The sequence below is a fragment of the Rattus norvegicus genome, chromosome 9 (assembly GCF_036323735.1).
Source record: "Rattus norvegicus strain BN/NHsdMcwi chromosome 9, GRCr8, whole genome shotgun sequence".
In the NCBI taxonomy this organism is placed as follows: Eukaryota; Metazoa; Chordata; class Mammalia; order Rodentia; family Muridae; genus Rattus; species Rattus norvegicus.
This window is the reverse complement of record NC_086027.1, coordinates 52,032,775-52,055,922: the sequence shown is the minus strand read 5'-3', so window position 1 is coordinate 52,055,922 and position 23,148 is coordinate 52,032,775. Positions and strand designations below refer to the sequence as shown.

The 23,148-nt window shown below is 40.8% G+C and overlaps 1 long non-coding RNA gene across 3 annotated transcripts in view; it reads right to left on the bottom strand.

The window, feature by feature from the left end:
• LOC120094677 (uncharacterized) overlaps window positions 1-23,148 on the bottom strand; it is a 47,389-nt gene that overhangs the window by 5,669 nt on the left and 18,572 nt on the right. For 2 of the 3 annotated variants that reach the window (XR_005489124.2, XR_010054780.1), the window contains 3 exons: window positions 7,895-20,848; window positions 5,327-5,390; window positions 394-5,083 (listed from right to left, as the gene is read on the bottom strand). This is a non-coding gene — a long non-coding RNA (uncharacterized LOC120094677). Of the gene's footprint in view, window positions 1-393; window positions 5,084-5,326; window positions 5,391-7,894; window positions 20,849-23,148 lie in introns of those variants that run through there. The other variant, XR_010054779.1, reaches the window with a different exon arrangement.

The window sequence follows — 23,148 nt, the reverse complement described above, 5'->3', positions numbered from 1 at the left end:
AAAACAGCAGCAACAAAAGTCTATTTCACAAGGTGGCCAAGGGGTTGACTGAGGAAATCCAGGGACTGAGCCCAGGAAGGGCTCAAGTGAGTAATGCCTCTTACAATCGGTATCTTCTTCATATTGTGTCTGTTTTTTCCTCTGTAATTAGAATGTTTGTATTTTTTCCGATAGTGCCTTGCAAGACCCCCCCAAAAAAAAAACAACCGTTAAATAAATACAAAGAGGCAAATGCCAGCAGAGTAGAGATTTCTTCTGAAAGCACTCACAGGCTTTGAAATCCAGCATCTATGTCCTGGGTCTGTTTTGTGGGACTCACTATTGGTGATATTTGTCATTTCTTGTTATGTTTTGCTCATTGACATTCTGAGTATGATCCTGACATTGTCGTTTTTGAGAACAAAAAGTTCATCTTCATAAATGTCCACATAATTCATAGACCCAAATATATAAAGTTCAGGATGAGCAGAAACCATGGTACAAGTAAAGAGATCAGTGGCTGCTTGGGGTTGGTAGAAGGAAGACATATCGTTTCTCCAGATGACTCTCAGGCCAAATGAGTGACCCTCTGTGAAACAAGGTGTTCTTACATTTGCTGAAAGCCACACAATGGGCAACACCAAGAGCATCACTCAACACAAACTCAGGGGTGTTGGTGGGGGTGCTTGTGGCTGTGTACATGTTTCCGTAGGCATTCACACATGTAAATGCATATGCATGCCTGTACCAAGGGGTGGGGTGGTATACGGGAAATCATTGTGCCTTTTGATCAGTTTTGCTGTGAACTGAAAACAAATCTTAAAAGGGAAAAAAGATGAAAGAAAGGGACATCGGGTGGGTTTCTTTATCCTGTAATATGAAAAATGAAAGTTCACCACTCAGCAAAAGAGCTTCATTTAAAGAACCCTGTTAAGGAATCAAGGGTTCAGTTGGCAGAATGACTCCAGTAAGAACAAGCCTGCTGAGAGGGCTGGGAGAGCTTCCCAGAGAGAGGCTATTAATCTCTCTCTCCAGGTGATGGTTGCCATTTAGGATGCAATAAAATGCTAGACGAGAAGACAGCCAAGAAAAACGGAGCAGCCTTGGTTATGCTATGCTAAGAGGCATTCATGAATAAACCTGGCTTGGTAATCCCATTTGACTTCATGAGGATGTATCTCATCTGGATCCTAGGTTTGTGGCATCCTGACGTTCAGAGGAAGAACTAACTAACAAGGGGAACTTTTGATAGAAGGTTGTCTGGATCCTGGGTTTGTGGCATCTTGACTTTCACAGGAAGAACTAACTAACAAGGGGGACTTTTGATAGAAGGTTGAAAATATGTGACTCATGAGGAAAGAATTGGACACATCATATCTATTTCACCTCTGGAAAGTGGCACTACAGAGAGAATGAGGACCAATTATTATCACTAGTCAATGGGGGCAAAACAAGGTGTAGTATGCTTGGGGTGCAGTAGGACAGATCTGGGTTAAATGTTAGGACAAATCTAACACCAGCAGATGCTAGAGATGGCTGGGAACAAAGTACAGTGTTGAGGAGGCAACTTCTCTAGAGATCACCAATGTTGAGAATTTAATGCCTTGCTTCAGTGAGGTTTTTAAACCAAGTCTTCTCTGACGCCTGATCTGTCGCTTGATCTCTCCACTCACCCCCCTTGCATGGGAATGTATCTATATGTCTGAGGGTTTCCTATTGTACATCTTTACATTGTAGCGTCAAGAGAAGGAACGCTTCTTAAACACATGTCAAAATACATTTATTGCATCTGTTATTAGAGAGTTCAGTGTACTGCTTCACGATTCGCAGAATGCACAGCTTCCGTCAGACTCTGAAGTGTTTTGCAGAAACATAACACTCAGTAGTGTCTAAACAAGCACATGACAAGAACATAGAAGCATGCTTTCTAGGAATGAAATCTCTCTCTCTCTCTCTCTCTCTCTCTCTCTCTCTCTCTCTCTCTCTCCACCTGGAGCCAATGAACATGAACTCCAAGCACTTACCCCCTACTGATGCTCATTAGAATTTTATCTACCTAAAGATTGGACAAGCTTACCTCATTATTTCTCTGCTCTCTCATTGGCTACAAAGTTTCTAGACCTTGACACATCTTTTCTTTGAGCCATTAGTTGAAGCCCCAGTAATGAAAACTTCATAATGACTCGTTTAGCAATTTGCACTGGAAGCACCCCACATATTACCTCAGCAGCACACCAAAGCCATCTAGCAACACACAGACCTGGATGGGGCCGTTCCAGACCGATCTCACCTCAAAATATCTGGTGGCATACTATGTTCTTCTAACTTCCTGTGATCCCGATTACCATGAGACAACTTAGTAATGGGGAAGCAACAAGACGATGTGAAAAGTCATGTTAATGGGTTTGTGTTTACCTCGATGCTTTGCACTGCCAACTGTTCATTAAAATCAGGTAAATTGGCATAAAACCAGTTTCCTGCTATACAGGATGGATTGTAGCAGGATACAACTTTGAAAAAGAGCTTATTTTAAAAATAATCCCCAGATTTGCAATAGAAAGGCAAGCCTCCATTCACAAGTATAGATAGTACTCTGGGCCCCTGCTTCTGAGACTCTCGTGCTGAGAGGAGGTACGATCATCTCTGGAGGGGACTTGCACCCGTGTTCTAGTCCCAAAGCAGATTCCCTGACCTCAAAGGATTCCAGAATAAAAGATTAGAATTACCTAAACTCAGGCTAGAAGTAGAATCATTTTATATTTAAAGGAACACATATACAGAGAAATGCTCTTGCAAGTTATTTGACCCACACCGGGCTCAAATTGTTTAAAAGGATAGAAATTCATTTCAAAGCCTCAAAGCAGGAGACGGTAGTTTCAACTCAGCCGAAAGATTACTTGTGGGCCAAGCTTAGAAATGAAATGTCTCAGGTCACAGACAGGGAATCACCCGTTTACCTTCTCACCAATAATTCTGTTAAAGAGTTTTAGTGTATATACTAATCTCTACATATATTACCATAGTATTTAATTTGTTTAATTTTTTTCTGGAATTCCATTAATTTTTTTTCTATCAAAAAACTGCATGTGTGTGGTAGACAGGTAGACCATGGTGCTACGGCTTACATATGTCTTATTCCTAACAAAATTCGTACCGAGGCTTGGTCCTCTATGTAGTAGAGGAACCTTCCAGGGGCTTGGATTAGAGACTGTTCTCCCAAAGGGAGGAATTCTGTTCCCACGTGGATGGTGTAGTTGCTTTGAGAGCAGGTTTTGGGATACACTGCTTGGCCTGCTTTGTCCCTTTCTTTCTTCCAGGAGCATTCACTGTATTTTCACATTCTGCCATGAGTAGAAATAGCTTGAGGCCCATAACAGAAGCCTGTAAGATTAGAACACTATTTTTGAATATTCTACTACACAGAGAACAGACTGGGGCTCCTGGAATGAAGAGCACTGGGCTAGGAGCTCAGAGAGCTAGGCCTTCATATTGTTTCTGAATCAGGAATTCTGTGATTTCACATGCAAACTACATGGGTGTCTTAATCCTGCTTTTAGCGGGGGCTGCCGAAATCCCCTGTCTCTGTGTCTGGATGTTTCTATTTTTATATCGTTTGGGTGCTTTCTCCTAGCTGTGGTTATTTTTCCTGGGATAACAAAACACTGTCCTCGTTTTGTTGGGTTTTTGTTTTTTGTTATTTTTGTCTGTTGTTTATTCGTGGGTTTTTTTTGTTTTTTTGTTTTTTTGTTTTTTTGCTTCTCACCCATGTGTTTGTAAAGGCTTTGGCCTCTTTGATGCACCTCCCAGCAGTGAAACATGTGAATCACCATGGAGCAGGGGCGTTAGCATCGGGGGACTAAGTGAACCTCCGTCTAGAGAATGCTCCCAGAGACTCCTGAGGGCACAGACTTGGAAGAGGAGGAGGAGCATTCTCAAGACACTGGGTACAGAGGCCTGATCGAGCGGATCTCTCAGCACAGAGCTTTCCCGGCCGGCCCCTGGCTCACTGTGGAGCACCCAGGGAGGGTAGAGTGCTAGTTAAAGAATTAGGTGTAGAAACAGGGCACCTGCCATCCCGGTGTGCAGAGCCCCTGCATTAGCTAGGCTTGGTGCAGACAAAGACTATTGTGTACTTACTCATGGGTTGTTTTTTTTTTTTTCTTTCTAAGAGAAGAACTTAGTAAGCATTTTTGACACATGGATAAAGTAAGCCTGTGGAGCAGCTGGAAAGACACAATGGACCCTAATAGCTTTGGCAGGTTTTTTAGACTATTCCGCACACTGCAACCCTCCTTCATCTCCCAGAAGATTTGCTTACAAACCATCACTATGGGCGATGTTTGCCTTTGGATACTTTAACAAGTAAAATACAGGGGCCATGAAACTTCTAAGGACCCAGCCCTCAAAGTACGTACTTTGTTCTTCCCACACGTCGATGCCTCTGAACATCCGAATGCCACTTGTACAAGAGAGCTTTCTTCCCGATTCAGATGAAGGAATTATTTAGGGTACAAAAGTATCAGGGCCTCTGAATTCTGCATGCTAACTTCAATCAGCTCCCCTCTGTAGACAGCACCGGCGTTTGGGGTATAGAAAAGGCAGAGCACAGTTGCACTTATGTGTGAATTAACATCCTGGCATTTTTGGCACACAGGGAAGCACGTTTCCCTGTGGTGTGTTTGTGGTTTGCCGGTTTATAAAGGCTCTGGATGAAGCAGCGGCACATCCCCTCGGTTGCTTCACGTGCATTTGGTCGTTTTCCTCGCTTGGGTTTCAGATACAGGGATGTGAAAGGTAGGTAGGCATGTGCGCGTAGATGTTTATCATTTATAAATAAAGTGCAAATTGAACATGCCATTTCTCTGTCAGCCGTGATGAAAATGCTTGATGTCAGAATGTGTTTCTCTGCAAGGAACCTTCTTTGTGTTTCCCTCACACCATGGTTTTTGCTTTTAGTGCTGCTGGGGGGGGGGAGAAGAGGGGACAAGAGGGAAATACAGAGCGTGAAACTGGAGAAGCGCAGCGTCCCGATGGTAACTTTCTTCTCCGGCGAAATCTAGTAACAAGCCACAGGAACATTACTTTAAATAGATCCATAACAGAGCTGCAAGAGAGGGAAAAAAATTAGCTCTTTTTGTTCTTCTTTGGCAGAAAAAAAAAATCGCAACTTCGGCTTGTGTTTCAGGATGGATATTTTCACTGTCAGTTCCAGGGACTTAAAAGTAAAGTGGAAATCAATCTCAGATGGATTATCTGTGGGATATAAACATGTGGGCATAAAATGTATAGAGACTACATATGGCAGGCCCATCTGACATAAACAAGCAGGGCTGAGAAATATACATACACGCCTTGATTGATTTGTTAGCTTCGTATATGAATGGAGCTGAAAGCCGGAGTTGAAACATGACCTGCGATAAGCAAATGCATATAAATACACAATAAAGCCAGATAACACGAGAATAACATCAATTAGGACAATTACGACAACTTCTAGTCATCATGAGGTATTGTCTCAGATCCCTCTGCAAACAGGAAAAGCTTCCAATTGTTCTTAAATCCACTGGTAAATGATTCTACATTTGTGAATGTCTGACACAATAAAGCTTTCGTTTCTCATTTGTATTCAACTGAGGATATGGGCTGCAAAGCCAGGAAGGAAGTTCTACATGGCCTTCTGTTGGCAGGGGACAGGTCGCGTGGTGCCTATCAGTATGAGCCTTCTTTTGTTTCATTATTGAAAATACCTATTTTGTAATTCCTTACCAAGCCCAATGCTCCAAAGTCAAAGTATTAACACTTTAAACAACTGCCACCAAGTCTACCAGCTAAAGAATGCCCATCCACCACTTGTACCTTAGTAAATTAATTTTCATGCCTTGGTGATCTATCTGGACAGAATAGAAATTCATATCGACACTTTTGAATGCACCAGGGTAAAGGGTTACTGGAAATCCACTTTTCTAAGCTGTGGGATTATGTTGTTCACGCACAAGGCACACTCTGAGCATGAAGAAGCTGGTTTTTCCATCCTGTGTCCTGAGGCCTCTGGCTCTTGTGGCACCTGTCTGCATCTTCTGGCTTTTTCTTCTCACGGTGCCTCCACAGGTAGGGTGTAGATACCTGCTCTAAAAGCCATGCTGTTGCACACGGAGAATTCTGACTTCTCTCCTGTCCTCATTTTCTTGGGATGCTTACCACTAAACCTTGATAGTCATGAGTTACAAATGAGGAAGTTCCAGTATCTACCTCTCTTGCAAGACTGCTGACTTGAGTACAGAAGGGTATTGAAGGAGTCTTCTGCAACCCATGTGTTGTCTTTGCCTCAGGGTCTCAAGTACATGCAAAATATGCAGACAATCAGAGCCTGCATGGTGAAAACCATTCCAGAATGTACTAGTCTTTGCTTCAACACCAAATTCCAGGCATGTTGTGGCTACCAGGTGTAAATGGCTGGTTTTGTGTGTCAATTTGACACAAGCTGGAGTTACCACAGAGAAAGGAGCTTCCCTTGGGGAAATGCCTTCACGAGATCCAGCTCTAAGGCATTTTCTCAATTAGTGATCAAGGGTAGGAGAGTCCATTGTGGACTGTGCCATCCCTGGGCTGGTGCTCCTGGGTTCTATAAGAAAGCAAGCTGAGCAAGCCAGTAACATCCCTTCATGACCCCAAGTTCTCCTTCCTGACTTCATTTGGTGATGAACAGAAATGTAGAAGTGTAAGCTGATTAAACCCTTTCCTCCCCAACTTGCTTCTTGGCCATGACTAAGACACCAGGTTTTATCACAGGAGCTATGTCACCTCCCAGCAGTTGTAACTGTTTATTAGGAGATCATAAACAAATCCAGTGGACATGTGACTTATAGGAGCTCATTCTGGAATGTACCAATGGGTGCCTCTCTACACTCAGTGGTCTTGGCTCCACGGCACCTCCAACCATACCAACAGCTACTATATTCCTGTCTATTCTCTCTACGATTTGCTTTTAAATCTTGGCCTGTCTGGTTTTCCATTCTGATTAAATGTCAATGTCAGTGTAGCTCTGGGGCAGGGCAGGGCAGGGACAATATTCACATACTTTACCTCCTCATTTCAAACTGGAGAGCTGATATTTCAACTAAGTTTTCATAAAAGATGTAGTCGAATGATTTCTTAAGAAAGCATAGGCATAACAACACAACTCGGCAGGGATATATTCCTCAGCCTGACTCAGAATCAGATGATTAGCAGTCCTATGTACAGAACGATGGTTTAATCATCTCTAACATCAGCTGCGCTGTCCGTTCCTGTTCTCATTTGTTCCCTTGCTCATGTCCCCAGTCCATGCCTCAGAAAGACAAGAGGCCTCCCTAGGGGCTCCCCAAGTCTCAGGTCTCAGTTTGCTCATCTATCAGGCAAGGACAGGCTGGACCAGGCTATGAAGGGTAAGCTCCCCTCTGACTCCAGCCATTAGACTGTGCCTAGTCAGGGATACCATGCGTGTTATAGATACTCAGATATGAGTGAGTAGCTATTGGAGTGGTTGGTTTCTTTCTAGAGGGAAACACTGTGGCTTCTGACCGCAGGATCTTGAGATTCTTCTGGCCGAAGTAAAAGGGAGCGTCCATCCAGAGCTTACCCATTCTCCCTAAATAGAGTTTGGACATTTAGATTGACATTTAGACACCTCAAGGGAGAAGATTGCTCAGGACTCAGTTCTCTCAGTGGAGGAAATGGGTTTCCTGTGGAATTACAACACAACACTAAATTATTCTCTTCTGTGACTGTGGTGAGATTGGCCTGGAAGGAAATCTCTTTCAGTTGGCTGAGGTCATGGAAAAGCTGTTGAAATAGGGGAAGACAGGAAGATTCAATGCAAAGCAGAGATGAATCCAGGCACTTAAGTGGAGACAGGGCTCAGGAGAGCATCACTCACCCACAGATAGAAATGTGTTCTTGTCCCAGAGTCTGGGCAGCTGCAGGAAATGGCAAGACATAGAACCATGTTCAGGACCGCTGAAATTTGGAAAGATATAAGCTGGATGAGCCTACACATTTCCTGTTGCAGCAATAGCCTGAGATTCCCAGTACCTGCTGTTCAGAGGGGCTTTGGTCTAAAAGGAAACAAGAATACTAGTTTTATCTCCAGTGATGGCAGAAATAATTATGTTGTGAATCAATAAGGAATCTCTTTCACTGAGCAAAGACGAAGAAGAACAATATGTAACCGTTTCTTTGCAAAATATTACACAAATAAGCCTCCTAGTCTGTGGAGATTAAAGAACCAAAGTTCTCAGCAAACTATTTACTGGCAACATTAGGAAGCTTCTCTGAAGGCCAAAGGAAGGAGAGGTGACCAATGAAAGTAAAAGCAGCTGACTAGATTGCTTTCCACTCAGATCCATTTTCCCTGTACCCAGATTGGATACATAGACAACTCTAGATAGGTTCTTGGGAAATGGATGGGATGTAGGGCATGGGAAGCTGTGTACATGGGAGGGTGTCCCAAGAATACCTGACTGGAGAGAGGGAGAGTGGACCAGGAGAGAACAGAAGGTAAAGACATTACAGAGCCACTAGGAGCTTTGGAGGGTGAGTCAGACTTCATGTGCTCCCTTAGAGGAAAAATGGAGTTGCACATGCATATGAAAGAAGAACCACAGCCACTCTCCTATTGGAGAGGTCCCTGTGTATGCATGGCAAGCAAGGAAGAGAGATGGACAATATCACACAACCCTGCAAAGAGTCTGAGAAATCTGTTAGCGATGGTCTACACAAAGCCTGGTGGATACCATTTGCAATTAGATGTACAAATTATTCCTCATGGTCAAATTTTCTCTTTACATTTGTAGACTTGCATATGGTACTTAAATTTACAGAGAAGAGCTAAGAATTTTTATAGGCATATGTAGTTTACTCGCCACAGTGTCCATACATAATAAATAGATGATGTGTTAGCAAAAGGAATATTGTATTTCATACACTTACATAGTCACCATCCATTAGACATTTAAAGAGAGGGCATGCAAGTAGCGTGAATGTATGGAATTTGTTCCATTACTTAAGGACAAGCATCCAGTAAGATTTGTTGAACTCAGATACCTCCAATTCCTTTGATCAGACCTTCAGATTTGATCAGGCACTCCAAATTTCTGCCTTCATCCTGTTTTGGTTGGGAAATACAAAAGCTAGAGACATTGTGATTCTTTGCCTACACAAATCATTGATGCTGTGTCTATGGGACCTGATTCCTCATCTGTAAATAAGACTAATAAGATTAAATAATAAGATTATAAATTAAATGATAATTAATAAATAATGATTAACAATAAGATTAATTAAATAATAAGATTAATTAAATAATAAGATTTATTAAATAATAAGATTTGGCTAATATTATCTAAATTTCCTTCCAAGGTTTACTACTATTGTATTATTTGGTGCATGCCATTATAGAATGAATTAATGATAGGAAAGTAAACTTTTAATTATAACAAGGGATTCAAACTCCTACTTTTCAGTTCAAAGCACTACTATAAATTAAGCTTCAGCTGTAAGCACGGAAAAAAACCATGGACATTTTATTTAGGTGATGTTTAGAAGTAGTTATTAAAAACAACTCAAATAATTCTAATCATTTCTTTAAAAAAAATCTACTCCCCAATGGATCCTTGGTCTGCCACACTATGACTCACATTCAGGAAATTGTCAGAACAAGGAAGAACTTTTGCAACAGTTGACATTTTGAAAGATCACTACATTGGTCCCTCCAGGTTCCAGATACTTTATCTTTGTAAACTACATAGGTCGTAAGTCAGGAATATTCTAAAGTTAAGATGTATTCATGTCCTCTGAAAGACCTCAAAAATTGTAGGAAACAGGATCACTGAAATGGTTCTAGAGAGTTGAACTGTAAACATTGTAACGGCATTTATATTTGTGATGGTCTAGAAGTATCACTCTTGACTATACTGTCGTACTATAGCGTTTACACCTTTAGGGTAGGCCATTGTGTGTTTGAATACTTTCCTGAGGAAGCTGAATAAATAAATACTTCCACACATATTTAAATATCAGATTTAAAATCTGACAATTAACAAACTAGGTCCATATTCAGCATATAAAATCCATCTTCTTAGGTTGATCCCATATTCGGTTTATACACACAAAGATGCATGTTGTTGGTTTAAACTCCGTAATTTGAGAAGTCGATGTTTTTGTTCTGTTTTTTTTTTCCATTTCAAAAATACCTTGTAGCTTTCCTTCCATGACAATTAGTGTCAGCGGGGTAAAGAACAACCTTGAACTCAGACACCAATTTTCTGTCCACAGAGTCTCATTAAGATGTGCAAAAGACAGAAACAACAGCAATGAATACAAGCAAACAGACTACAAGGAAGTAAAGTGAAGAAAAATATTATTCTGGAAATTTAAATTGCATTAGATGACTCTTTAAAACCTCAAGTTAGGTATCCTGCTGTTGAGCTATCTAAAAAAGATGTTAACAGAAAATTCTCATCCCATGTTCTGAAAAGAGGACTATGCTACATTGGATGGTAGGTAGAGAACTTGGACACTTATTGTCCCCGTTCAGCAGACTGAGAACAGGTTACAAACACAGCATCTGTTTCTGCAGCTTTATAGTAATAACACCTAAATTCTCTTGGCTGAAGAACGGAGGAGCAGAGGAATTTCTTGGTGCCTGAAGGAGTCAATAGCAAGACCTTATTCCAAAGCCTTCTGTGTCTTAAAGGAACCTTATAGGCAAGCCTGTTGTATAGCTCAGTGGTAGAGTGCATCCCAGGTATAAGGTCAATCTCTTGTACTGGAGAAGAGGAGAGGGGTGGAGGTGTGCAGAATACTACAGTTAAAACAGGATCTTCACCTTCGAAATTACAAGAAGAAAACTAATGCAGCAGCTTGCTTGCATTATCAAAAAGGAAAAAGAGAGAATAAAAGATACAAATAAAAAGAAAATGTCACGATAAAAAAAAGTTACCAAAGGGGCCAAGTATATCACAAGAGCAAAATAGGTCAAAGTTCCCTGGTCCCACCAGCCATTCTGAGTACCTTTGAAAATGTACATCTGCAAAATGGCATATGACAAAATCGAGAGGGACTTTTAAATATTACTCACATATTCACAAGAACATAATGCTTTTAATAGTTTATTTCAAAGTTATCTACTTTGTATTACATAAATGGATACCTCTGGCGACTAGAAAAAGGTGAATGAGAATCCACAGAATGAAGTGAACTGGATACACATTATCAGTCTTTCATGTGTCAGATCTGACTGAATTAATGCTAATGTAATATCTAAATATATAGATAGATATTATATCACATATACCACTTGCCCAGTTGAAGCTCAGGCTCTGCCTCCCTCCTCACCCATGACAGTGTGATTGACCTGTGTTTGGAACCCACAGATCCTAGGAGGGAAAGCTAAGAGGTTCAGCCAGAGACCTCAGTGAGTGTGCACGGTGAGAACAGTCTCTGGAAGAGCTTCAGTGAGATAGATAGCTCAGCTCATTTACTGGGGAGGGGAAAATGCTATTTAAACCTTTGGGGGTGGTGAGTAGGAGCTATCAGGGTGAGTGTACATCATTGGCCATTGGCGGGGGGGCAGGGTTCTGGGGATGCATCACTTGCATAAGGAGGAATCCCAAGTGCTGCCAAATATGATCTTAAAGGGGGAGAGGAAGTTTAATCAGGTTGTAGGACTACATGACTCCTCCAGTGGGCAAAGGTGGGGTGCAGAGTTACATGAACCTAGACATGCAGGTCTCGGGCAGAAGGGGATCTATATTGCTTCTGCTGATCTCAGGATGGAGATTTCAGGGGTTTGGATACAATTCAACCCCACTCTTTCTCCAGGCCTGCTCTCCTCTGGTCCCAAACCTCTTTGGTCCCACACCTAGTAACAATGTGATATGGTTATACTAAGAACAAAGCAAATGTCAATATTCTTCCCACAGAAAGATCTCATGGTTCCCTTGTAATGGAACACCAACCCAAGCACAAAACTTAGAATCTACCCTGCTTGCAAAATGAGCTGCACAGAACTTGTGGGTATGGCCAACTGATGACATATCCAACTTGAGGTCCACCCCATAAGAGGGAGCCCACACCTGATGTCCAGGAACCAGAGGCTTGGATAGCCCAAAGACCTAGGGTACAACCAAACATGACTGGCAAAAGTAGCCAATGAAATGATTCCTAGTGGTATTCTACTATACTCAGAGATCAAGGACAGTCTGATCTTCACCATAGAGATTTCATCCTGCAATGGGAGCAGATATAGACACCCATAGCCAAACCTTAGGTGGAGCTTAGGAGATAGCATGGAAGAGAAGGACCCCATGGAAGAGGGGGAGGAAAGGCCGTAGGAGCCAGAGAGGTCAAGAATACAATAATACAGTAGTCCAGAGAATTAACTAAGTAGGGCTCATAGAGGCTCACAGACCCTTAAGTGATAATCAGGGAACATGAATGGATCTGAGCTAGGTCTTCTGCATATGCCTTATGGTTGTGTAGCTTGCTGTTCTTGTGGGACTTCCAACACTGGGAATGGGATGTTTCTGACTCTTTTGCCTGCTCTTAGGACCCTTTTCCTCCTATTGGTTTTCCTTATCCATCCTTGATATGCAGGTTTGTGCCTAGTCTTATTTTAACTTACATTTGTTGGTATCTCTGTGAGGCCTGTTCTTTTCTGAAGGGAAAGGAAGGAGAAGGGAGGTTGGAAGAGGACTGGGAGGAGTGAAGAGAGGGGAAACTAAGGTCCGGATGAAATGTATGAGAGAAGAATAAGTAATAAAAAGAAAGAACAAAATGGGCAGTTAATGTTAAACACAATGTAAAATTCTTGTAGGGTCAAAAATGTCCAGTTTTAATAATATGCAATTTTTTAATACCATTCCTTGATGAGAACTGTTATGCCCTTGGGATACCTGAGAGTTTCAACTAATGTTATACTATGTATTATTTAATGATCATTGGAGTTCTAGACAAAGATGAAACATGAAAATTTTTAGATAATCTATCCCAGAAGAAAAATGAATTATACCTTTGGGTGTGTCCTACAGAGAATAATCCTTTTAAGATGTATTGCAATATAATCTCTGAAAATGAAGTTATTGACTTTAAAAAAAATCAATGGTTTAGGTGTGAACAAATATAAAACTGTATCTTTAAATAAATAAAGCACATGGATAAAACATGCCAAATGCTAGAGGGTAAAACAAAATAGGGATATGTGCTACCAGATTCAAAATTAAATTTATAAAAATAAAATGTACCATTCTGATAATAATTTTGAAAATTTCAATTAAATGGTAAGATTGTCTATATAACAAATCTACCTTCTTTTTTGTATTTTTTTCTGGAGTATTTATCTTTATTATTAGTGTATATTGCTGTTCAGGGAAGAGGATCATATTTTAATTGTTATAATTTTTAAGATAAGTGGAGAAGCCATTTAGGCCCCTTTCATTATCTTGCTGATTCTGAATAGGTTTGGTTATTCTTATGCTTTTATTATTATAGAACAATTTTATATAGTTATAAATTTTATTGACATGTACATGTGTTATTTGACTTGAGAAGTATGATTTACAGTCTTTCAATCAAACTCATTGTATATACCACTGCCTCTTTGCACATTATTGCTAAAGTTTTAATGGATTCTTTTTAAATAATTTGTCATTTTGTTTGCTGAAATTTTATTTTTTACTATGAAGTTCATATTTTCTTCTAATGTTTTTAGTGCAGAAAACTATTTCTTACCATATTTCATCCTTTAGTCATGAAATATTACTGCTATAAATTGATAAAATTTTAATTTTTCTTTGATCCATTCAAATGGTAAGCATGCATTAAAACTTAATTTTGGTAAAACAACCTCCACTAAAAATTCTGAAAATTATATAGTTAATAATATTGTTAATAACTCATGATGGAATCTTGAGAATATTAAAAGAAGCAAAGGAGAACTTGAAAAATAATAACTTTAGGGATTTATAACTGCATATCAATATCTACTTTAGTGATGATAATTTCTTGGCTGTAGCTATCAATCAAATGATAAAACTTGGTACTGTGAATTTTTTTCAAAAAGGATCCAACATTACACTACCTGCAAGAAACCCATTTTAGATACAAAAGCATATATGAGAGGGTACAGCAAATGAATTGTAAAGGATAGGGTGAAAGTATTAGTTTGGAAAACAAGTGTGACTACAGTAACAAAAGGTAAAGTATATGGGATTTAGAGGGATGGCTCCATGGTTTAGAGTGCTGCTTGAGGTATGAGGGTAGAGATTCAGATCCCAGCACCCAGGTAGCAAGCCCAATGTGGTCCTGTGCAAGTCTGTGACCCAGAATCTGGCAGATCTCTAGAAAAACTCTCTGGGCTCTTTTCAGTCTATAGAGTTATTCGTTAGTTCCATATCCAGGCAGATTTTTCTATCTCAGAGATCCAGTGATTGTTCAGAGAGCTTTTGAGGCATGAAATTATGATATGTTAATCTTCTTTTAGTAGCTCCATCAATTCTAATATGTAGATGAAATTGCATGTGATTGGTATTTAAGTCAGTGGAGGTAGGAAGGCTCCTCAGAGTGACTGCTACTCTAATTGAAAAATTTCAAGTTACAGGTTCAGAGGAAAACCCCAATCACACATCAAATTAATATGAAGAATGCTAAGAAGACACATGAAGCATTGCTTTGGTCTCCACACACAAGCCCAAATGTCCATAGCACACCTTCACAGACATAGGCACATATGTCTACACACATATTCCTCACTCACATGTGCGTGTACACACACACAAACACACACACACACACACCAAAATAAGAATCAATGCAGAAATAAGTCATAATCACACTAAACACTTAAGTATCAGTCACATGCAACCTCATCCACATGGATGGAGCTACAAAGAGAAGATTAATACACCATCATAATTTTGGACTCAATGAACAATCACTGGGTCCATGAGATAGAAAAATCTGCCTGGATGTGGAATTAATGAATAACTAACTCTATAGACTGAGAAGAGCCCAGAGAGTTTTTCTAGACTTTAGCCAAATTCTGGGTCACAAACATGCCTACTGTTTTGAAAATGAAACTGCAGATATGTTCTCCATCCTATAATACTCCATGGTCCTGAAAATTGTCCAGCATATTGATAAATCACAATTTATAAAGAATGTAGGAAAAGAACCTAAGAAATAAAACAAAATGGAAAAAATTAAAGATATAAAGCTTTGTGAGGTATCAGTAAAGTATTGCTGAGAAAAATGTTCATAGAATTAATGCTTGCATTAGAAAAGAAAACAAAAATCCCAGGTTAGTAGACAAAATTCCCACACACAGGATCAAGAAAAGCAAGAAGAAAGTTACAATAAAGTTGAGAAAATGCCATAAGATTACAAATCAGAAGTAAATGTCATAAGCTCAGAAAGCTAAAGAAAGGTGTGATAAAAAGTCAGCTCTGAAATCCTGAGAAAGATGGTTGGACAGACGCCATCCATCAGCTCCAAGACTGAAATGGGCAGCACTGTGAGAGAGTCTGTAGTGGCGTACACTGTGAGAGAGTCTGTAGTGGCGTACACTGTGAGAGAGTCTGTAGTGGCGTACAAGGGAGCAAGGGTCTGAGGTACAGTACACCTCAGTGGGAGAGTTCTTACGTAGGACACAGAGTTGCTGATTCTTTCTTTGGCACTGCAAACAAATGAAAAGAGAGAAAAAAGGAAAGGAAAAAGTAAAAAATGAGGAGACGTAAGTGAAAAGTCTCTGATATGTTACGGCGTCAGTGATGTAGAAGAAAAAGAAACCTAACTCTTCAGAACAACCAGCTAAGAAAAATCAACAAATGCAAAATAGGCACGAAGTTCTAAAGATTTTGCATTGGTAAATTAAAAGATTTCCCAGTAAAGAAATCTCTGTGAACCTGACCAAACGTTCAAAGCAGAAGAAACACCAACTCACTACTTCTTCTCAGAAGTTACACAGGAGTTCTACAACACAATCACTACTTTAACATCATCATTATCATTAATTAATGTCAGGTACACAGGACCTGACAGACCGTCTCTCAGTCAGCTCTAACAAAACATTGATGACTTGAACTCAAAGAATTATGTACAGTAACCAGACAGCATTTCTTCTCGATGTTCAAATTCAATTTGGCATTCGATAAACAATCAATGCAGTCCATCACATTAGTAAGTTGAAAAGAGAATAATGGTTATATCTATTAGAGCAGGAAGTCACTTGACCAATACCAATGTAAGTCATTATTAAAACTTAGAAATGGGCGTGGTGGGGAGTTTCAATTTTGTAAGGACCAACTATGAGACATCCTATAGCCGCCATTATGTAGAACGTGAAAGTCTGGATTCTTCCTACTAAGGTCAGAAATGAGAAGCATTGTTTGCTGGTCTGTACCACCCCTAAGGAATGTGATACTGAGGGTTGTAGCCTGGCAATACAGGGCAAAACCCCCTAATTCTAGCTGACATAACTTTCTAAATAAAAAGCAAAAGTAATTTCAATAGTATTTTTCAGGACTAACAAGTTCAGAAAGTTTCTAGGGTACAAAGTCAACATAGAGAAAAAAGTCATAACTTTATGAAATAGTGACAAATGAGTGGAAACCTTAAAAACACAATATGTAATTATTACAGAGAAAATGAAATGGTTATGAATCTAACATGGTGCATATACGATTTCAAAGCTGAAAATTATTCATTGCGGGTGAGCTAAATCAAAGACCTGACTAAATGAAGACATATGCAGTATTTCAGGGAATGGAAGACCCAACCTATTAGATATTAATTCTCAATTTGTTCTGTCGGGTAAAGTAATTCATATCAAACTCATGCAGTGGTTTCTACAAATATGGACAATTTTAATTCACATGGAAACTCAGGGTCCTAACCTAAAGGAAATTCTTTAGATGAACAAAATGGGAGAATATTACTGAAGTAATTGCAGACAATATGGTATCAATCAATACAGGGAAAGACACATAATAGAATAAGGCAGAGAAACCACAAGATAGTCCCATGCGTGCGTGCCCGACTGATTCTTTATTGTTTTTACTTTAATTTTTTATATAATATATTTTAATAATTTCCTCTCTCTCAACTTCTAGATTCTCCCCACCAGATTTCAGGTACCCTGTGTATGTGTTTCCAAAATAAAACAAAGCAAACAGGAAAATCAAAACAAACCAAAACCCAGTAAGACCAAAAACCCCATCACATACACAAAGCATGCTGTTTGTTTTCTCCTGGCCAACTACCAGGCATTGGGCTTGTCCTGAAGTGTGGTCGCTACACAGTGACAGTTCACCGGGGAAAACTGGTTCTCTATTTGCCAGAAAGTACCTAGTTCACAACAGTTCAGAGGAGGAGGAGACATCTTACTAAACGCAGATACATGTTCATAGGGCTGATTGGGTAGAAAAGTGCAAAATAATGGAGTTTCACCTGTGTTTTTGACTTGTTACAAAAATGAAGTAAAAAATGAACCATAAGCAAGAACGTAATGAGCGAGAACAGTGAGTATTAGAAGATGCAGGGAGGGGCTGGAGAGATGGCTCTGAGGTTAAGAGCCCTGACTGCTCTTCCAGAGGCCCTGAGTTCAATTCCCAGCAACCACATGGTGACTCACAACCATCTGCAATGGGATCCGAGGCCCTCTTCTGTTGTGTCTGAAGACAGTGACAGTGTACCCACGTTCCTGAAATTATCCTCTGTTCAAAGTGAGTTTCCCACATGTGTTAACACTGATCTGACACGCTACCCTGGGAAAACTAGGCAAATATTTCTGCTACTATTCTGTACAATTTCTCATGATTTAGCCAGAGTCTACAGTGATCTCGATGTGTTTTCTTTTTTCTTTTTTTAAATTATTTTATTTATTTACATTCCAGTTGTTGGCTCTTTCTCCCAGTCAGTCCCCACTCCCACAGTCCCTCAAACCATTCCTCCTCTTCCTTGTCTCCACGAGGGTGCTCCCCAGCCACCAGGCCTCCCCCTTCCCTGGGGCCTCAAGTCTCTCTGATCTCGAGGTTTTTAGAGGTTAAGATGCAGCTTTGGAATCTTTTGCAATCAATTGCTTGTGGGTTTTCTCTACACGATGTTCGGGGATGCATCGAAGCAAGGGAACATTTATAAAAGGCATTGGAATAATTCGATGTCTTAGCTACAACACAGCCACAAACTTGGAGTTCATCAAATTAAAATCTCCGGCTCCTCAAAGACACTTCGAGTTGGTACAAACTCCTGTGAATTGGCAGAAAATATCCCTGAAGCATGTATCAGAAAAAAAGACTCACATCCTGAAATATTTCTAGAATATTAATCCCCAAATATAATAAGAAATCTAAGCACTTCAAAGTGTGTGTTTTTACACTCTTTCATGCATAGGCCTTCATTCAACAGCCGTCTACAAAGATGCAGACTCCATGATCACGAGGGTAGCTACGGTTAAAATGACCCAGAAGGGTGAATTGTCGGCCCTCTTCAAAGAGGCAAACCATCTGATTTATAGCACAGACTTACCAGTCAGGATTTATGGATTAAAAGGACAGTGGAAACAGCTACACGCACAGCTTTTACGTCAAAGTCCATCCGAGTTTATCCCCAGCAGCCCCAGGCTGGAAATGACCTGAACATTTGCACCCCACTTCCATGAATGTATAAACTGTAGTCTGGGCATGCAGTAAGACATTCAGTGGGAATGAGAGGTAACAGGCTCCGAGAACACACAACGCTGGGGACAATGCCCTCATAGTTGTATTCACCGTTCATGCCTCATATCAAGTCACACCTACGCCTGAGATGCTGACAACATCCTGAGAGTTAAACTCTTGCTCTCTTGATGATTATTCCCTGTGTGAGAATCAGGATTGTTCTTTCCAGTCTGGAAGGGCTCCCTCTTCTCAACAAATTCTTTTCTCTAATACTTTCTAGATTTTATTTTTCTTTCTCCTCAAGATATAAGCTCCCAAACACATCCTTGGTCATGGGCATTGCAATTTCATAGTGAGCAAAACAAATGCCTTGGTTTCATTGCCCTGTTAGCTTTCTAATGAGAAGTGGCATTGCATGTAAATGACTTTTAGTTTAGTGTGTGTGTGTGTGTGTGTGTGTGTGTGTGCTTGTATGTGCGTGTTCACACTGTTTTCACCAATCCTTGGTTGATTTGTGCTGTGGAATCAGTGTTGATTTAACCATTTCTCCAACCAACATTCAAAATCATATATGTCCCAGTAATAGATTATAAAAACAGCAAGTGGTCCACTGCAGTGAAAAAACCTTCAATATCATCAACACCATTGTTGTCATCATCATCATCATCTCCATTATCATCTCCAGCAGCAGCAGCAGCAGCAGCAGCAGCAGCAGCAGCAGCAGCAGCAGCAGCAGCAGCAGCATCTCTGGCATCATTACCACAGCCATCACCACCATCATCACCATCATTATCATCACCACCACTACCACCACCAGAACCATCCTTATCCTCATACCCAGCAGGAGCAGCAGGAGGACTCCTATATGGATTGCCCGTGTGGGAGACACAGCACAGGACAGAAGAACCTCTGATCCTCCAATGTCCTACTTTGTAACCTCTCAGTGCTGTGCAAAATCAGCTGATTTCTAAGACAAAATATCTAGAAATTGATATGACATATATGCCAATAAAGCATACCCAAAATGTGCCATTGAGTATAGAAGTGGAATTCTAAGATAGCAGGCTACCTTAGCCTCTGAAATCTGCATAATGTGCTCTGAGACATTGCCTCGGCTGCGGTCAGCTAGGATGTTCGCAACCTTGGTTCTTATTGTATGAAGGACACAGCAATGCTGTCTACCTGACTCATACACTAGAATTCACTCATGTAACCTCTCGAATACTTTAAAAATTTATAAAAACAAATATGTTTGTTGTTTCTATGTGTACGTGTGTGTTTGTGCTTGAATGAGTTAATGGGTACCACACGCATGCGGGAGCCTATGGAATGGAAGACATTGGGTTCTTCAGAATTGTAGCGGTCAGTGGTTATGAGCCACCTTGTAAGTGCTGGGAACCTAACCTCAGTCATTAGCCAGGGAGTCTTTCTTATGGCTGAGACACTCTTGTCTCCCCCTGAATATGTTTTTCTACATGTAGTCGAATTCTAGAATTCTAGAGCAGAAATTCCTCTGCTGCCCAAAATAAAGAAAGTCAATGGAATAATATGTCAAGCAGTGTGGAGAACACAGTTAAACCACAAGTGAAAAAGTTCAAATATAGGTAGTTGCTGGGCAACAGAATTATAATTGTGAGGACCAGAGTCTGATTGCCCCGCCCCTCTCTCTTCCATATGAATACACTGTAGCTGTCTTCAGACACATCAGAAGAGGGCACCGGATCCCAGTACAGATGGTTGTGAGCCACCAACCATGTGGTTGCTGGGATTGAACTCAGGTCCTCTGGAAGAGCAGTCAGTGCTCTTAACCGCTGAGCCATCTCTCCTGCCCTGATTGCCTTTCTCTAAGTAGTGTTGCTGCAGGAGGGTAGCTCAGTAAAGTTATCTGGAAGTGGATGCCTGAGAAAGGGAATGGAAAACAAGGCAGACAAAGCCAACAGGATTAAGGGAGTATAAGGAAGGAAGGAAGACAGACAAATGGATACGGATGACCGGGATACAGACGAGTCTCTCAGAGATCGCGTTTAATAGAGTTGTTGCCTGTGTCTTAGGTGGTGTCTCCTCTGTGGTCAGTCCTCAGGAAACTCTTCGCACTCGTGCTGAAGCTGCACCTCCTTCTGAAGTGTCTGCGTTGATTTTCATATTTAAGACGCTTCTGCCTCCAGGATATTCTTGAAACTCTATGAGGTAGAGATCTAATTTTAACTTTTGATACATTTTTCTTCCTAGTAGTTCATTGACAAGTCTATCATTTCTTTCCTTATTTGGTATCCCAGTTGAGACACAGCAGCTTTTAACTCAGTGCGCGCGCGCACGTGTGTGTGTGTGTGTGTGTGTGTGCACCTGCTCATTTGAATATGCTTGTGTATGTATGTACACAGATGCTCCTGTGTATGTGTGCATGTGTGTGTGTGTGTGTGTGTGTGTGTGTGTGTGTGTGTGTGTGTGCATTGCGATGTGTGACTGCACGTGTTCATTTGTGCATGCTTGGGTATGTGTACACTAATGCTCCTCTCTCACTAGTAATAATCAACATCCCAATATGTGATGAATACCTTCAAGTAGAAAAAATAATATATGCACATAAAAGAAAATCTATTTACTCCTCTAAAGAAAGGTGTTGCTCCTTTGTGGGAAGGGCACGGCCTTTAGGATCAGGTGGACTAGAATCATCAGCCTGCTAAGTGTAATGACCTGACCTGCTTCATCAGGTTGACTGAGGATGCAACACAGACACTGTCAGATTGTCATGAGCAGACAAGTCCGTCCACAGTGCTTCATACTGTACAATGAACTTGAGTCTTGTTCCTGTTGTTCTTTTTCCAAGACCAAGCTTCAGGGAGCCTGAGATCAGCAAAGCTCCTGCAGCTAGACAATGGTGTCTCCCAAAGCCAGGGTACTGCCTCAGGCCACAGCCTCGCTGCTCACACTATGACAGCCTGTGCTACTCACACCATCATGGCCTCTGCTACTCACACCACCATAGCCTCTGCTACTCACACCATCACAGCCTCTGCTACTCACACCACCATAGCCTTGCTACTCACCATCATTGCCTCTGCTACTCACACCACCATAGTCTGTACTACTCACACCATCACAGTCTCTGCTATCTCACACCATCACAGTCTCTGCTACTCACACCATCACAGCCTCTGCTACTCATACCACCACAGTCTCTGCTACTCACACCATCACAGCCTCTGCTACTCACACCATCCCCTGCAAGGCACACTTATGTCTGTGCCATCCCTGTTGAAGCTTTTCTTGCTTCACTTTTGGTCCTCAGAGCCTAAACAAATTCTGAAAATGTTAAATGGGAAACTCCTGAACTAGTGCATACCTTTTAAACATTGTGCCATTCCAAGAAGTAGGGCAACATCTAACACCACCCACCCCCATCCTTCCAGGAACATAAACCATCTTTTTTTCCTATTATACCTCATCAACTAGCTATGTCCTTAGTACTTAGGGGTCATCAAGTTGGCTCACCGTGTTTGTGTGTTCTTGTTATCTAATCATTTTTTTTCAATTAATAATGACACCAAACAAAAGAGTCATGGTGGTTCTGGTTAACCTTTTACTGTGCCTAATTGAAAAGATTAGATATTATAGATGTATAATATAGGAGAGAAAAACCACAATGTGAAAGGTTTGACTCTAACCATACTTTGAGCTATCTGCTAGAGGCTTGGGAACATATTTTTCATAGATAAGGTATAACTGTATAGACATAGGTATATATTGTGTGTGTACCATCATGATTACAATTTGTAGACTAAATCCGGTTTTTAAGAAAAATTAGATTTAGCTTTTGAAAAGCTTAGAAAGCTTTTTCAAAGGTTCCTCTCCCCCTTTGTCCTTGCCCAGCTCAGACCCCTTCTCTTTCTTCTAGCTGCTGATCCAAGGCCTGAGAAGCCACACCAAAGCTTTGTTTCTTTGGAGCAGGATTTTGTGAGCAGCACTTTGTCCTACTAAACACCTAGCCACAGTGTAACAAGTGCCTCTATTCACAGATCACTGTGTCCTTTGGAAGGTTGGGACCTTCCTTTTGCCTACAATGACAATCAGGAAATGAATGACATTTTGCCATTTCCCACCTTGTGTCTCTGGGAGCTAGTGAGTTAGGGTCTGAAAGATGTCACTTTTAGGGACACGTGCTCTCGAGTCAGATACCCTGGGTTTGCAATCAATTCCATCCAGACCATTACTGTCTGACACAGCAGTTACATAGCCCAGCTTCAATGTTCTCATCTACAAGATAAGGATGGGAGATGCACCCCCAAATACTGTGAGGACATTCACTGGGTGGAAGCATGCAAGATCCAGAATGGAACATAGTGATGCTGGGTACTATGGATACCACGGAATTCCGTTTTTACTAAACTGGGAAATCACCTTTCCTTGCTTAATGCTGTAGTCTAGTCTTTTAAAATGTATTCGCGTGAAATAATAACACCATGGATTGCCTTGCATTGAA